Source organism: Ictidomys tridecemlineatus, chromosome X (genome assembly GCF_052094955.1).
Source record: "Ictidomys tridecemlineatus isolate mIctTri1 chromosome X, mIctTri1.hap1, whole genome shotgun sequence".
NCBI lineage: Eukaryota > Metazoa > Chordata > Mammalia > Rodentia > Sciuridae > Ictidomys > Ictidomys tridecemlineatus.
Window position 1 is genome coordinate 93,503,518 of NC_135493.1, and position 15,797 is coordinate 93,519,314.

Sequence of the window (15,797 nt, forward strand, 5' to 3'; positions counted from 1 at the left end):
TGGGGCTCAGTGGTCGAGTGCCCCTGAGTTCAATCCCTGGCACCAAAAACCAAAATTCATGTGTAGCATTGACACAGAATCAAGATGATTCTGGAAGGCTTGGACAAGCTCAGAGCTCTTGTGGTTGAAAATGCTGATTGCCAAAACAGATCTTGATGTTCCCAGATTATCATGTGTTATTTTATGGTCTGGTTCTGTAAGAACTGCAGAAGGTTCTCTGGGTTCAATGAGAGGAAGACAAATGAAGAGACCTGTTATTGGTAGAAAGCAGGCTTCAGAGAGAGGAGCTGCCGGATTTCTTTTAGCCACAGAGCCCCAAACATGGCCACTCCTGCTCCTGAAATCTGTCTTTAGAGAGCCTGGCTGCACAGCTCGTTCCCTTTAGGTGTGCATTAGCAATCTTGGTGTTTGTGCAAAGCACTCCTGACAAACTCGTCCAGCACGGTCCATTGCTTTATGTGTACACAACAAAATCATCAATCATTAACATAAAAAGCCTTCCAGGGACACATTCCCAGGTGTTGGGTAAGGCGAGATCATGGTCCCTTGGAAAGGTACAAGAAGTCATCCACCAGACACACTGGATTGCTGTTTCCTAAATCCTGTTTGCCACCAAGGGAGAAGGGGGGGAGGTACTGGGGATTGAACTCAGGTGCACTTTCCCTCTAAGCTATAACTCCAGCCCATTTGATTTTTATTTTCAGACAGGGTGCTGCTAAATTGCTGAAACTGGCCTTGAACTTTGTGATCCTGCCTCAGCCTCCCAAATTGCGGGGATTATAGTTCAGTGCTAACATATCCAGCTCCAAGCATACTTCTTTAATAAAAATCCTGCATATTAAGGTCCATGAACATTCACACACATACACGGATACGGTCTCTTGTTGATTAACCTGGAAGGCAGCACCTGATCCAAGATGGTCCAATCAGAGCTTTTTCCCTGCACTACTGAACTCTGGAATCCCAGAGACTAAAGTCACAGCTTCTGTCTGGAAAATAAGAGTCTGGCATGGTGACCCACACCTATAATCCCTGCCACTTAGGAGGCTTAGGCAAGAGGATTGAAAATTCAAGGCCAGCCTCAGCAATGTCTCAAAGCAAAAAATAAAAGGGGCTGTGGATGCAGCTCAGTGGTGGAGTGCCTCTGGATTTCACCCATAGTACTGCAGGAAAAAAAAAAAAAGTTAGGGGCTGGGGATGTGGCTCAAGCGGTAGCGCGCTCGCCTAGCATGCGTGCGGCCCAGGTTCGATCCTCAGCAGCACCACATACCAACAAAGATGTTGTGTCCGCCAAGAACTAAGAAAAAAAAAAATAAATAAATGTTAAAATTCTCTCTCTCTCTCTCTCTCTCTCTCTCTCTCTCTCTGTCCCCCTCTGTCTCTCACTCTCTCTTTAAAAAAAAAAAAAAAAAAAAAAAAAAAGTTAAATTAATCATTGTGACCCACAAATCCCATTCCTAGGGAAATGAAAATATAGGTTCACACTCAAAAGTTCATAGCAGTGTTATTGATAATAGTCAAAGGGTGGAAACAATCCAAATATCCATCCTGTGGTGAATGCATAAATAAAATATGATCTACCCATACAGTACACCATATGATCCCATTAACATGAAATGTCCACAAGAGGCATGTCTATGGGTGCCCGGGGTTGGCACTGAAGAGGATGCAGTGGCACACGTTTGTAATCTCAGAAGTTTGGGAGGCTGAGGCAGGAGGATCGCGAGTTCAAAGCCAGCCTCAGCAAAAGTGAGGCCCTAAGCAACTCGGTGAGACTCTGTCTCTAAATAAAATCCAAAATAGGGCTGAGGATGGGGCTCAGAGTGTCCCTGAGTTCAATCCCTGATACAAATTTTAAAAAAAAGGATTGTACCAATGATGTCACAACTTAGTAAATATACTACGAATCATTGAATTGGACATTTACAATGGTTAAATTTTATGCTAGTACATTATGCCTTCATAAAGTGGTTTAAAATTTTTCACATGGGATCTAGAATATTTAATAAATACAAAAAATTAAAAACCAAAAATCAAAAGGGGATCTAAAGTGGATTTTTAAAAGACAAATCGGGCTGGGGTGTGGAAGTCAGGAGCAGAACACTTGCTCAGGATGTGGGAGGCCCTGGGTTCCATCCCTGGCACTGCTACCAAAAACTAAAAGTTAAAAAGAAAAAAAGTCTAAATAAATTCATTTCAAAAAAAAAAAAAAAAAAACAGAGACAAATAATTCAACCAACTCCTACTTTTTCAAGCCGCTTAGACATTTTGTACTCTGACTCAGGATGTTTTGTGGACACAGGAGAGGCTCAAGCAGTAAATCACATTGTCCCTCTCTTGGAGGACAATGAAATAGGATCTAGAATTGATCAGTATCATTAGATAAAAATGGTAATCAACTTAAAAAAAAAAAAAAACAAGTCTGTGGATAATATGCAGGAACAAATGGGCCAGTGTTTCCTTTCATCATCCGTTTAATCATTTCTACATGAAGAATTAATTTCCTGTTAGCGACACAAATCAGTACAGGGAGTCACTGCAAAGGCTGCGTTCAGTCACCCTCCAGATTTGTGAGCAAAATATCGTATTTGTTGGAATTCTCCACTGGGGGAGAATTTTTTTGTTGCACCCAAAAAATTGATAACCTGCATAGAATAGCCTCTAGCTGAGCAGCTGGGGGGGTGTGTGTGTGTTGGGGGTAGGCATCTCCCACCTGGAGGTCCATCCATCTTTGCAGGGCTTCCCAGTCTCCATCTTTCCCTGGCTTCCCTTCTTGCCTCCTTCTTGCCTCGTTTTGAAACTACAGCAAGACTCTGCATCACTCTCCCTCATGGCCCAGGTCTGGTCATTGTCAAGTGTTGTCAAGTTCTAAACTGTTTGCCTCATTTCCCTTCCTTCCAGGACCTCTGCCATGATCCCTTCTTATCTGATCACATCAATCACCTACATTCCATCTCTGCCTCCAGGCTGCTTATTCGAATTCACAGCCTCCTTCGTAGTTCTTGTAGCCTAAATACTACCATTCAACCTCTTTCCTCACCTTCCTATGAGGGTTAATTTGATGTACCAACTGTCCCAGGCCACAGGGTCCACAGATATTTGGTCAAAAATGATTCAAGGCTGGATGTGGTGGCACATGTCTGTAATCCCAGGGGCTAGGGAGGCTAAGGCAGGAGGATCGCAAGTGTAAGGCCAAACCTCAGCAATTTAGTGAGACCCTGTCTCAAAATAAAAATGAAAAAGTGCTGGGGATGAGACTCAGTGGTTAAGTGCCCCTGGCTTCAATCCCTGCTATTTAAAAAAAGGAAAAAAAAAAGAATCTAGGTGTTTCTGTGAGAGCATTTTTGGATGACATGAACATATAAATTGGTGGACTCTTGAGTAAAAGTGATGGCCCCCCATGATGTGGATGGGACTCATCTAATCAGTTGAAGGATACACTCAAACAAAAAGCCTCTCTGAGCAAGAGAAAATTCTCCAGCAGACTACCTTTGGACTCCATCTGCAACATTGGCTCTTTCCAGATCCCCAGCAGACGGCCTTTGGACTTGAACTGGAGCGCTGGCTCTCCCAGTTCCCAGCTTGCCAGCACACCCTGCACATTTTGAACTTGCCAGCTTCCGTAATCACATGAGTTGATTCCTTAAAATAAATATTTTCCTATTCTGTTTCTGTCTCTGTGTCTCTCTACCCTTCCTACATCCTGTTGGTTCTGTTTTTCTGGAGAATCCCAATACACTTTTTTTTTTTCTTGAATAATGGATTGAACCGAGAAGCACTTAACCACTGAGCCCCATCCTCAGCCCTATTTTGTATTTTATTTAGAGACAGGGTCTCACTGAGTTGCTTAGGACCTTGCTAAATTGCTGAGGCTGGCCTCCAAGTTGCAATCCTCCTGCCTCAGCCTCCTGAGCCACTGGGATTACAGGTGTACACCACCTCGCCTAGTTTGTTAAAACTATTTTTTAATATGGTGCTTATCAATTCTCACCTTACCAACCGTGTGAATGTTCCAATTGCTCTATGTTCTTCAGATGGTGGTTAACACCCGATGCTAAATAAACATTCTGAACTAGGAAACTTGACATACTTTAAAAAGTTGATTTGAAAGTGGGGTTCTGAATGGGAAGAAATTTTAGGAGTACCTTCACTGATTTATTCTGTTTGTGTTTTCTCCCTTTTTAAAAAATATTTATTTTTTTAGTTGTAGTTGGACACAATACCTTTATTTTATTGATTGATTTTTACGTGGTGCTGAGGATCGAACCCAGGCCTCGCATGTTCTAGGCAAGTGCTCTACCGCTGAGCCACAACCCCAGCCCCTGTTTTCTCCTTTTATGTATATCCAAAAGTGATATGTGAGAAACACAAATGGATAGCTAAGTCTAACAAGAATAAAAAAAAAAACTTTAAAAATAAATATAAAATAAAAATTTTAAGTGATTGAAAACACATATTTTGTGCACACATATTTAAATCCAAAGGGTCCTCCTGTGATCCACCATTTTTCAATGAGATGGGGGAAAAAAAAAAAAAAAAAGTCTAGCAGCCCACCCATTAGAATCCATCCCAGAAATGACAGTACTGAAGCTTCCTAAGCACGGTCCAGACAGAAGCTGGCAGGCAGGTGGCTGGGCCTATAAAGGCTGACAAAGGCCACGCAGTGAAGGTCATTAGTTGAGTAACTTGGCCAGTTCCTGACCTAGTTCATTTCTAGGCTACAGATTCCAGGGTTCACTCTGGAAGGGCATCTGTGGTGACTTTCTGACATTGTTCAATTCATTTCCCTAGTCACAACCCTGACAAAGAATCTAGGGCAGCCCAGTGCTCCCCACTCTCCCACCAACCAGCACCAGCCCCCAGACTCTCCTGCATATTGTGCCTCTCTTCAAGTGTTCTCAATCAGATTTGTCAGCAATTGCTCCCCCAAACGGTTAAAGGATCATATGCGGTAGAGCAGGCCTCAGCAATCAGTGACTCAGGAGGCTGAGGCAGGAGGATCTCGAGTTCAAAGCCAGCCTCAGCAACAGAGAGGTGCTAAAAGCCACTCAGTGAGACCCTATCTCTAAATAAGATACAAAATAGGGCTGGGGATGGGGCTCAGTGGTTAAGTGTCCCTGGGCTCAATCCCTGGTACCAAAAAACAAACAAAAGGAGTGATCCTATTTCACAAACATGAAGTACAATGTATAAAGTCACTACTAGCTGAGGGATCACAAAGACCAAGCATTGGGCATAGAATTCAAATCTAGCTGAGTCCCCACAACTGGATTGTGGGGTGTTAAGGTAGTTTCATCAGCCTTTCCTTTGTATATTTTAAAAAATCAAGAATAAGTTCACTGAGTTTTCTATAAGCAACAGCGACCTTTCCTGCATTTTATTCAATTCTCAGAACTATTATTAGATCCAAATTGCATCCACAGATACAATGTTTGTCAATTTTTCTTTCTTACCGAGATTCAGTATATTATTTGTTCCTGACCCATGTGATTCCCAGGTATCTAAAAGGTGTAAATTATTTATGGTCCAGATGGTGATCTGATACTACTCTGAATCTCAAAATATTCTGTGCTTTTGTGGCAATAGTTACTCAATGACAAAATTCAGGTCGGTCATTAGGTACTGTCCTAATAGCTAAGGCGTTCTTGATTACAAATAAATATTCTTGGTTCCAACAGCCTTTTTTTTTTCTCTTGGTTTTCATGGCTCAGAATGAAAAGTCATTTCTCTTTGGGAACTACCAAATTAAGGAAAGGAAGGGAGAATTCTATCTTTTGATTTTGTCAGAGGGTGGGGATTTTTTCTTGGTCTCACTGAAAACCTGCAAATTCCAGAATGGGAGGCTGTGGATTGATAGACAGCCAATTGTTCCCCAATATTCCTTTTGTAAATACTGACAGAAACCCTGAATATAAGAAGGTAAAATGGGTTCCCAGAATAAGACTACATGACCCAGCCTGCCTTTCAGCCAGGTGTGGTCATGGGACTACAGGCTGAGTGACTATATCTGAGCAGAACTCTTGTCTGCAATTTCTGGGTCATATCCCTAGAAGGGCAGAATCTGGCATCCCTCTCCTCTTTCCCATTCTTCCTGGTTGGAAGAGGGATGTGGTAATGAGGCATCTTGGATCCTGTGGATAAAATATCTCAAGGATGGCAGTTCCAGAAAAGACTAGAAACCAAGGAGTCATAATAATCTGACAGAGCAGTCCTGGACTGTATCAGCCCAGAGAGAGAAATGAATTGCTTTCTTTTAAGAAACTGAAAAATATAGGTACCTAAGCAGAGAACATTTTGATTAAAAGACCAAGAAAATGATCAAGAAAAGTCTCCACGTTCCATTTTCATTTGAGAGTGAAATCAAAGGAAAGGCATTAATACTTATTCTTTAAAAAAAAATATATTGGAGCTTTATTTTCCTCTGTTATATTATTAAATAGAGCCAATTTGTTGCTATGCTTTTTTTAAAAAAAAAATTTATATTTTTAGTTTAGTTGGACACAATACCTTCATTTTATTTACTTTTATGTGGTGCTGAGGATCAAACCCAGGGCCTTGCATGTGCTAGGTGAGCACTCTACCACTGAGCCACAACCTCAGCCCTTATTCTTTTTTTTTTTTTTTAATATGTATTTTTTTAGTTGTAGATGGGCACACTTCTTTTATTTTATTTATTTACTTTTATGCAGCCCTGACGATTGAACCTAGGGCCTCCCACATGCTAGGCAAGAGCTCTACCACTGAGCTACAAACCCAGCAGCTTGATACTTATTTTTTATTTTTATTTTTTTTTAGAGAATTTTATTGATTTTTTAGTTTTTTCGGCGGACACAACATCTTTGTCTGTATGTGGTGCTGAGGATCGAACCCGGGCCACACGCATGCCAGGCGAGCGCACTACCACGTGAGCCACATCCCCAGCCCTTGATACTTATTCTTGATACATGGTTATAGACATGTTTTGACTAGATGCTTAAAGAAAGGCCTCAAGTCTAATGTTAATGGTCTTTTTGTCTCCTATTAAGCCTGCACCAGGGACAGATTTAGCACTCAGAAACAAATCTGGAAGGGTCTCAAAAAAAAAAAAATCAGAAAGAGTTGCAAACCTATCAGGAAGGGTGTCACAAATGTCAGAAGTCTCAAATACAGAAGGATGAATCTCAAAGAGGTCAGGAAAAGTCTGAGATATGTAGGTAAGAATCACAAAAAGGTCTGGAAGAATCTTACATGTCAGAAAGAGGAGCAAACAAGTCAAGAAGCCTCCCAAATAGGTAAGGAAGGGTAAAACAAAATGTCAGGGCCTGGGGAGGTGGTGCATGCTGGTAATCCCAGCAACTCAGGAGGTTGAGGCAGGAGGATCACAAGTAGGAGGCCATCCTCAGCAACTTAGTGAGGTCTTAAGCAAGGCAACTTAGCAAGACCCTGTCTCAAAATAAAAGCGCTGGGGATGTGGCTCAGTGGCCAAGCACCCCTGGGTTCAATCCTTGGTACTAAAAAAAAGAAAAAGAAATGCTTAGATACATCACAAAGGAACTCAGACGATAAAGGGCTCCAATCTACCAGGTTAAGGTTTAAAACATGTCAGTAAAGGTCTTAAGCAGTCAGCAAGAGATTCAAGTCCATAAGAAGGGATGGCAAAGTGGTAAGAAAAGTTTTAGTGATCTTTGGAATAGAATCAATAGAGTACAGAAGGGGAATGGGGGAGGGGGAGGAGGAGGGAAGGGGAGGGAGGTGGTACGGGGGACTGAAATGGAGCAAATCAATTTCCTTGAATGTATGATTATGTCAAGATGAACCTAACTATTATGTACTACGATTCTGCACTAATATACTAGTGAAAGCAAAAAAAAAAAAAAAAAAAAGAATTCATGAAGTGTCTGAAACATGTCATCAAAGACTGTCCTTAAGACACATTCTCAACATCATTGGGAAATCTTGAAGAATCTGGAATGTTCAGAAATAGGTCAGGAGGTGTCTCAGGTAAACAAACATCTCAACTATGTCGAGAAAAATCTCAATCTTATCAGGAATAGGCTCAAGCAAGTAAAAAAAAAAAAAAAAAGAAAGAAAAGAAAAGTTTTAAATACAACGAAAGACTCTCCAATATACTAGAAAGGGTCTCAAATTCACCAGGAATGATGTGAAGCAAAGGAAAAAAATCTTTACCATTGAGACCTTCAGGAAGGTCTGAAACAAATTGGGAAAGGTCTCAGACTTATCAGGAAGAATTTCAAACAAGTCAAGAAGCGTCCCAAAGAAAGGGGAAGAATCTTAAATGCACCATGAAAAGTCTCAAAAATGTCAGGTATTTCAAGCATGCGGTGAATGGTATCAACAAGTCAGAGAAGATCTCAAATATGACAGAGTCATCAGCAAGAGTCTCCTGAAGGTTCAGCAGGGTTGGGGCTTCCAATGCATCCAGAAGAATCTCAAATGTTTCAGGAAAAATATCTACTACAAGAAGTCAGGAAGGATCTCAATGATCCACGGAAGAATTTGACCTGATTTGGAAGGTGCTTGAACATTCTGGAATGGGTCTCAAGCAAGTTAGGAAAAAGCCTTGAACAAGTTAGGAAGGATCTCAAGGTCAGTAGGAAGAGTATCAGATCATCAAGAAGGGTCTCAGACAAGTCAGAACATTTCAAATAAACAGGAAGAGAACTGAACACATCGGGAAAAGCATTGATTGATTGATTGACTGATTGATTGTTTTTGGTACCAAGGATTGAACCCAGAGGCACTTAACCACTGAGCCACATCCCAGCCCTTTTTATTTTTTATTTTGAGACAGGATCTCACTGAGTTGCTGAGGCTGGCCTCGAATATATGATCTACTTGTCTCAGCCTCCAAATCTCTGGGATGACAGATGTGGGCCGCCATACTCAGCAGGAAAATCTTCAATTAGGAAATATATCAAACAAGGCAGGAAGAGTCTCAATCAATCAGGAAGGGTCCAAAGCATGTCCAAAGGATCTCAAACAGGTTTGTCAAGGCCTCAAACCATCAGGAAGGTCTCAAATAATCATAAAAAGGTCTTCCAACCCCCCCCCCCAGGAAGCATCTTGATCAGACAAGGAGTGTTTCTCAAATAATTAGGAAAAGATTTAATTCAGAAACGTTCTCAATCATGTAAAGAGAGAACAGAACAAGTCCGCAAGGGTCTCACTCAAACAGAAAGGAAGACTCAGATCTAATCAGAAGGGTCTAAAACATGTCAGGAAGTGTTCCATAGAAATTAGAAAAGATCTCAAGAAAGGCAGAAGGATGTGAATTATTTTAGGGAAAGTCTCAAACAAGTCAGTGTCCTAACCATGTCAGAAGGAGTCTTTAGAAAAATTTTAAAACAGGCTTTTATGAGTTATTATACACGTACCATACGATTCACCCAAAGTATACAATTTAATGGTTTTTCGTATATTCACATTTATATGCAGTCATCGCCACAATTTTAGAACACTTTTGTCACTTCACAAAGAAACTCTATCCCCTTTAGATATCATCCCCCTTTGTCCCCCTCTTCTCTTAGCCTAAGCAATCACTAACCTACATTCTCTGTCTACAGATGCTCCTATTCTGAACTTTCTTATGAACTAAAACACATAATACGTGGTCCCTTTTGATCGACTTCTTTCACTTAGTGTAATGTTTTCAAGGCTCGCCCATGGTGTCGTGTATGACAATACTTCACTCTTATGTACTTATTTATTTAGAGATGGGTCTCACTACTATGTTTCCCAGGCTGCCCTCAAAATCCTCAGCTCAAATGATCCTCCTGTCTTATCCTCTGTGAGTAGCTGGGACTACAGGTGTATGCCCCTGTGCCTGGCAATACTTCATTCCTTTTTTATGGCCAGATAATATTCCATTGAATGAGCTGGGCACGGTGGCACAAGCCTATAATTCCAGGGGCTCAGAAGGCTGAGGCAGGAGGCTCACAAGTTCATAGCTAGCCTCAGCAACTTAGCGAGGCCTTAAGCAACTTAGTGAGACCCTGACTTTAAATAAAAACTAAAAAGGGCTGAGGATGTGGCTCCGTGGTTAAGCATCTTGAGTTCAATCTCTGGTTAATTTTTTTTTTTAAAATATATACCGTTGGGGATTGGGGTTATGGCTCAGTGGTAGAGCGTTTACCTAGCATGCGTGAGGCACTGGGTTCAATCCTCAGCACTGCATAAAAATAAACAAATGAAATAAAATATAAACCATTGTATGGATTACCTAATTTGTCTATTCATTCATCCACCGATGAACATTAGAGTTGTTTTCATTTTCGGCTATTATAAATAATAATAATTCGTGTATAGGATTTTGTGTGGATATGTTTTTACTCCTCTTGGGTTTATACTTAAGAGAGGAATTGTCAGATCATATGGTAACTGTTTAATTGTTTGAGGAATTGCCAGATTGTATTTTAAATTGGCTACCCCATTTTACATACCCACCAACAGTGTATGAGGGTTCAAATTTCTCCATATCCCCACCAACACTTGTTTTCTGACTGATTCTAGCCATCTTGGTGGGTAAGAAATGGTATTTCATGTGCTTTTTTTAAAAAATTTGTTTTAACTAGTTACACATGACAGTACAATGACCTTGACATATCATACATCTGAATCAGATGGGATATCTCATTTTTCTGATTATACAGGTTGCAGAGTCACATTGGTCATGCTTTCATGTGCTTTTGATCAGGAAGAGTATTATACTTGTCAGGGATTTTTTCAACAGAAGAGTCTCAAATAGAAAATATCTTACACACATTAGAAAGGTTCTCCTGCAAGTCAGGAGAGGTCCAAACATGTTATGTGGCTCTACTAACAGTCTGGGGGCATCTAAAATAGTTGAGAATATACATATACAGATATGTCTATTTTTTTTTGGGGGGGGGTACTGAGGACTGAACCCAAGGGTACTGTACCACCAAGCTACATCCCCAGCCCTTTTTATTTTTCATTTTGAGACAAGGTCTTGTGAAGTTGCTTAGGGCCTGGCTAAGTTGCTGAAGCTGGCCTCGAACTGGTAATCCTCCTGCCTCCTCAGTCAGCAGAAATACAGGTGTACACACCACTGTTCTTTGCTAGAGAATATATATATTTTTTTTAATTTGTTCTGGTTAGTTATAAATGACAGTAGAATCCATTTTGACACATCATGCATAAATGGAGTATAACTTCTTATTCTTCCAGTTGTATGTGATGCACAATTACATCGATTGTGTAATCATATATGCACATGGGGAGAAAATTCTTTAATACCTCAGAAAAGGTTTCCATGTCTCAAACATATTTTTAAAGGTCTTGAAAAGTCAGAACAGGTCAGAAATTTTCTCAAAGTTGAAAGTCATAGGAACATTTTTTTTTTTTTTTTTTTTTTTTGGTACTAGGGATTGAACTCAGGGGCACTCAGCCACTGAGCCCCATCCCCAGCCCTATTTAGTATTTCATTTAGAGACAGGGTCTCACTGAAGTGCTTAGCACCTCGCTTTTGCTGAAGCTGGCTTTGAACTCATGATTCTCCTGTGTCAGCCTCTGGAACTACTGGGATTACAGGCATATGCCACCATGCACGGCTAGGGTGAGTTTTTTTTAATAATAGCATTTTTATTGATATATAATTCACATACAGTAAAATGTACCACTTTGAAAAGTATTATTTGGTGGCTTTTTTGAATATACCCAAGCTTATGCAAACATCACCACTACTTAATTCCAGAATATTTTCATCACCCTAAAAAGAAACTGTATCCATATTAGCAGTCACTCCTCATTCTCCCATAGTCCAGGCAGTAGCAATGACTAATCTTTGATCTTTATGAAGTTGCCTATTCTGGACATTTTGTATAGACGGGATCATGTAGCATGGAGTCTTTTCACCTGGCTCCTCTTCGTATAATGTTTTAAAATCCATGTATGTTTTTCCATGTTTCAGTCTTTCATTCCTTTTTATACCTAAATATTATTCCATTATATGCATATATCACATTTTACTTATCTATTTATCAGCTAGTGGATGTTTGGGTTGTTTCTACTTTTTGCCTATTATAAATAAAACTGCTGTGAACGTTTGAGTACAAGTTTTTGTGTGAACATAAGTTTTCATTTTCCTTTGGTATATGCTAAAGAGTGGAATTGTTGGATCATGTGGTAAGGAAGAATTTGAATTACCACAGGAAGGGCCATAAGTCAAACAAGGAGAGTCTCAATCATACAAAAAAGGATTCAAATATATCAGGAAAGGTCCCAAATGTGTCATGACCACTCAAAGAGAGAGGAAGAGTTTCAAAGACATTAGACATAATTCTCAAACAAATCCATAATGGCTTCAATGTAGTCAAGAGGAATTAAAAATATATCTGCAAAGGACTGAGGAGAATATCTGAAATATATAAGCTCTTAAACTTAAGAGAGTAGTATCAAATAATCAGGAATGGTCACAAATCTATGAAGAAGGGTCTAAAAATATCAGAAAGGATCTCAAATAATTAAGAAAGTTAGAACTATATCAGGAAGCATCTCAAACATATCAGGAGTTATCTTATCCAGACAAGAAAGGTCTTGAATAGTCTGGATGAACATCTAACATGATAGAAGGAGACCAAAACAAGTTAGTAATGGTATGAAACTGGTAAGGAAAGCTCTCAAATTCATCAGTTTTGAATGTTTCTAATAGTTCCAAACAGGTGACATTAGGAAAAGTCTGTAATATTTTAGGAGGCATCTCAAAATTGTCAAGAATTGTCCCCCACCATGGTGGAAAGGGTCACAAATAGAGAGCAAATACCTCAAAACCTTCACAGATCATCACAAACTGGACAGGAACAGTTTCCAAAGTGATCAGGAAGAGTTTCAAGTAGGTCAGTAAGTGTCTCAATCTGAAAGCAATAGTTTCATACAGCTGGGAAAGGTCATGGATGCATTAAGAAGTCTCAGACTTGTCAGGAAGAGTCACAAACAAGGACAGGTCTTAGTTATTGTCAGTAAGTCAAATAGATTCTCCTGAAAGTCAGAAAGGGTTTCAAATGCCCTCCAGAGAGAACCTCAACATCATATGAAAGAGTCTCATATACATCAGGAAGAATCTCATCATGTCAGGATGTGTTTCAAACATTGCAGGAAGTGCCACAAGGAGAGAGGAAGTACATATAATACTTCACAGATTATCTGGAAGGTTCTCAATGTCGTAAGCAGAACTTTATAATTTGTCAGTAAAGGATACAAACAAGTAGGGAAATGTCTCAAGGAAGTAAAAAAATGTATCTCACCTGATAGTCTAGAAGGCTATTAAACTGTTCCTGCATGTTGAGATAATTTGTGTTGAATTTGAGGCACTTGACCCTTTCTACCATGTTTTCTTGAGAATTTTGAGACTCCTTCTGTCAGGAAGAGTGTTAAATACATAGGGAAGTTTCTCTAATACATCAGAAAACCTTCAGGCACACTAGAAGATGTCTCAGACATGACAGGAAATATCTAGAACAGATAGGAAAAGTTTGAGAGGAAGCATCACAAACAAGTCTGGAAGTTTTTGAACCAAAGTAGTAAGGAAGAGTTCCAAATAAACCAGTAAGAGGCTCAACCAGAAGTGGAATATCTCTGATACTGCCCTGAGTATCAACATGTTAGGAATGGTCTCCAATTGTCTGGAAGAGTCTCAACTAAATCAGGAAGAAGAGCCAACATGTCAGGAAGTGTTTTAAATAGAGAGGAAGGGTCTCACATGCATCAGGAATCTTCTCTAACAAGTGTGGAAGTCTCTCAGTAGTCTGGAAGTGTTTTACTTGTGTAAATAAAGGACTCAAATAGAGACTGAAGTGTCTCTATAAGGTTCATGAAGGGTCTCAAGTGAATAAAAGAAGATACCTAACATGACAAGAAGTTGCAAATAAGTCATGGATTCTTTAAAATATAAGAGGAAAGGGTCTAAATACATTAGGAAGTTTTTCAAATATGTGAGGGAGAATCTCAAACATGACAGAAGGATCTAAAACTTCTCAGGAACTGTCCAAATGCAGAAGAAGAATCTCAAATACCCAAGGAAACATCTCAAACAAGTTAGGAACATTCTCAAGGTAGTAAGGAGTTTACCCAACTGAAGGAAGAGTCTCAGATTTATTTGAGAGTCTCAGGGATGTCTGGAAGCTTCTAAAACAAGTCAAGAAAGGTCTCAAGCAAGATAGAAAACACCTCATGTATGTCAGGAAGCGTTTTAAAAATGTTCTGAAGAGTCTCAAATATGTCAGAAAGAATCTCAAATAGGAAAGAAAGATTCTCAAAACTTCCAGGAATGATTAAAAGGAAATAAGAAGTGTCTCAAACATGTCCTAATGGTCTCAAACAGTCAGGACATGTCTCAAAGACATCAAGAAGACTCCCACACACATCAGAAAGTATAGCCAACGTATCAGGAACAGTTTTAAACATCAGAAAAGTCTCAAACAAATCAAGAATGGTTTTACCATGTCAGGAGGCATCCTTAACAAGCCAAGATATTTCTCCAACAGAAACTTGAATACTTCTGGAATGGTTAGATACAGGTCAGAAAGGGTCTTAAATGTATCAAGATCCATGAAAGTCAGAAACATCATCATGATGTCTCAAATACATCAGGACGAGTCTCAAACATCACAGAATGTTTCAGAAACATGACAGGAAATGTTCTGGAAGAGAGGATCTGAAATGTTAGCAATCCTCTCAAACTAGATAGGAAGGATCTTAAAGCAGACAGAAAGAGCATGAAATTTGTCAGTAAAGGTCAGTAACAGTCTTAAATACATCTGGAATGGTGTTAAACATTTCAGCTAGAGACTCAAATGAGATGGGAAGTATCTCAAGCAAGTCAGAAAAGGTCTTTAAGATGTTGCAAATAGTCTCAAAGAAATTCTGAAGACTTTCAAATGTGTCTGGAAGAACTCTAAACACTTTAGGTTCAAAAACATGACAAGAAATGTCTCAGACACGCCAGGAATGGTCTTAAACATATTAGGAAGTGTTTGACTCATCTCAGGAACCACCTAGAAGAGAGAGGTGAATATGATCAGTAACTACATCAGTAATCCTTTCAAACAAGTCCAGAAGGGTTCAAGAGCTTTAGATATGTCACTAACTGCCCCAAACAGACAGAAAGAGACACAAACACCCCCAGACAGTTCTCAAACATGTCAGAAAAAAAATACTAAGAATCTCAACTCATGAAGGGTGTCAAACATGACAGAAAGAGATAAAAATATAATAGGAAGATTTTTATATATGTCAGAAAGGACCTCAATCATAATAGTATGTGCCCAAACTTCTAAGAAGTTTTTAGAGGAGCAAGGAAGGGTCTCAAGTATATCAGAAACCATTTCATGTCAACATAAAAGTTCTCAGACATGCCAGGGAGAGACTAAAATATGTTGTGAATACACCAGGCAGGTTCCCAAATAAGTCAGAATGAACTTATTTGGCAGAAGATGTCATAAGAGAAAGTTTCTCAAACCTCCTAGAAACTTTCTAGAATATAGAGGAATATTCTCAAATACATCAGGAAGCATCTCAAACAAATTTAAGATATTCTCAAAGTAATAAGGATGAGATGTAAATGATTCCATAAGATGTTACAAAAAGACGGAAGGGTCTTGGATCTTCTGAGAGTCTTGGGCATGTCAAAAAGTGTTTCAGTCGAGGCATGGTAGTGCACCCCTATAATCCCAGGGTCTCAGAAGGCTGAGGTAGGAGGATCGCAAGTTCAAGGCCAGCCTCAGCAACTTAGCCAGACCCTGTCTCAAAATAATAAAATAAAAAGGGCCGGGGATGTGGCT

General features: G+C 39.7%; 1 long non-coding RNA gene across 1 annotated transcript in view; it reads right to left on the reverse strand.

Moving 5' to 3' along the window:
* Positions 1–1,192: 1,192 nt before the first annotated feature.
* The window catches only part of LOC144371774 (uncharacterized), a 201,767-nt gene continuing 187,162 nt past the window's right edge, over positions 1,193–15,797 (reverse strand). The window contains exon 3 of the long non-coding RNA XR_013431882.1: positions 1,193–1,297. This is a non-coding gene — a long non-coding RNA (uncharacterized LOC144371774). The remainder of the gene's footprint in view (positions 1,298–15,797) is intronic.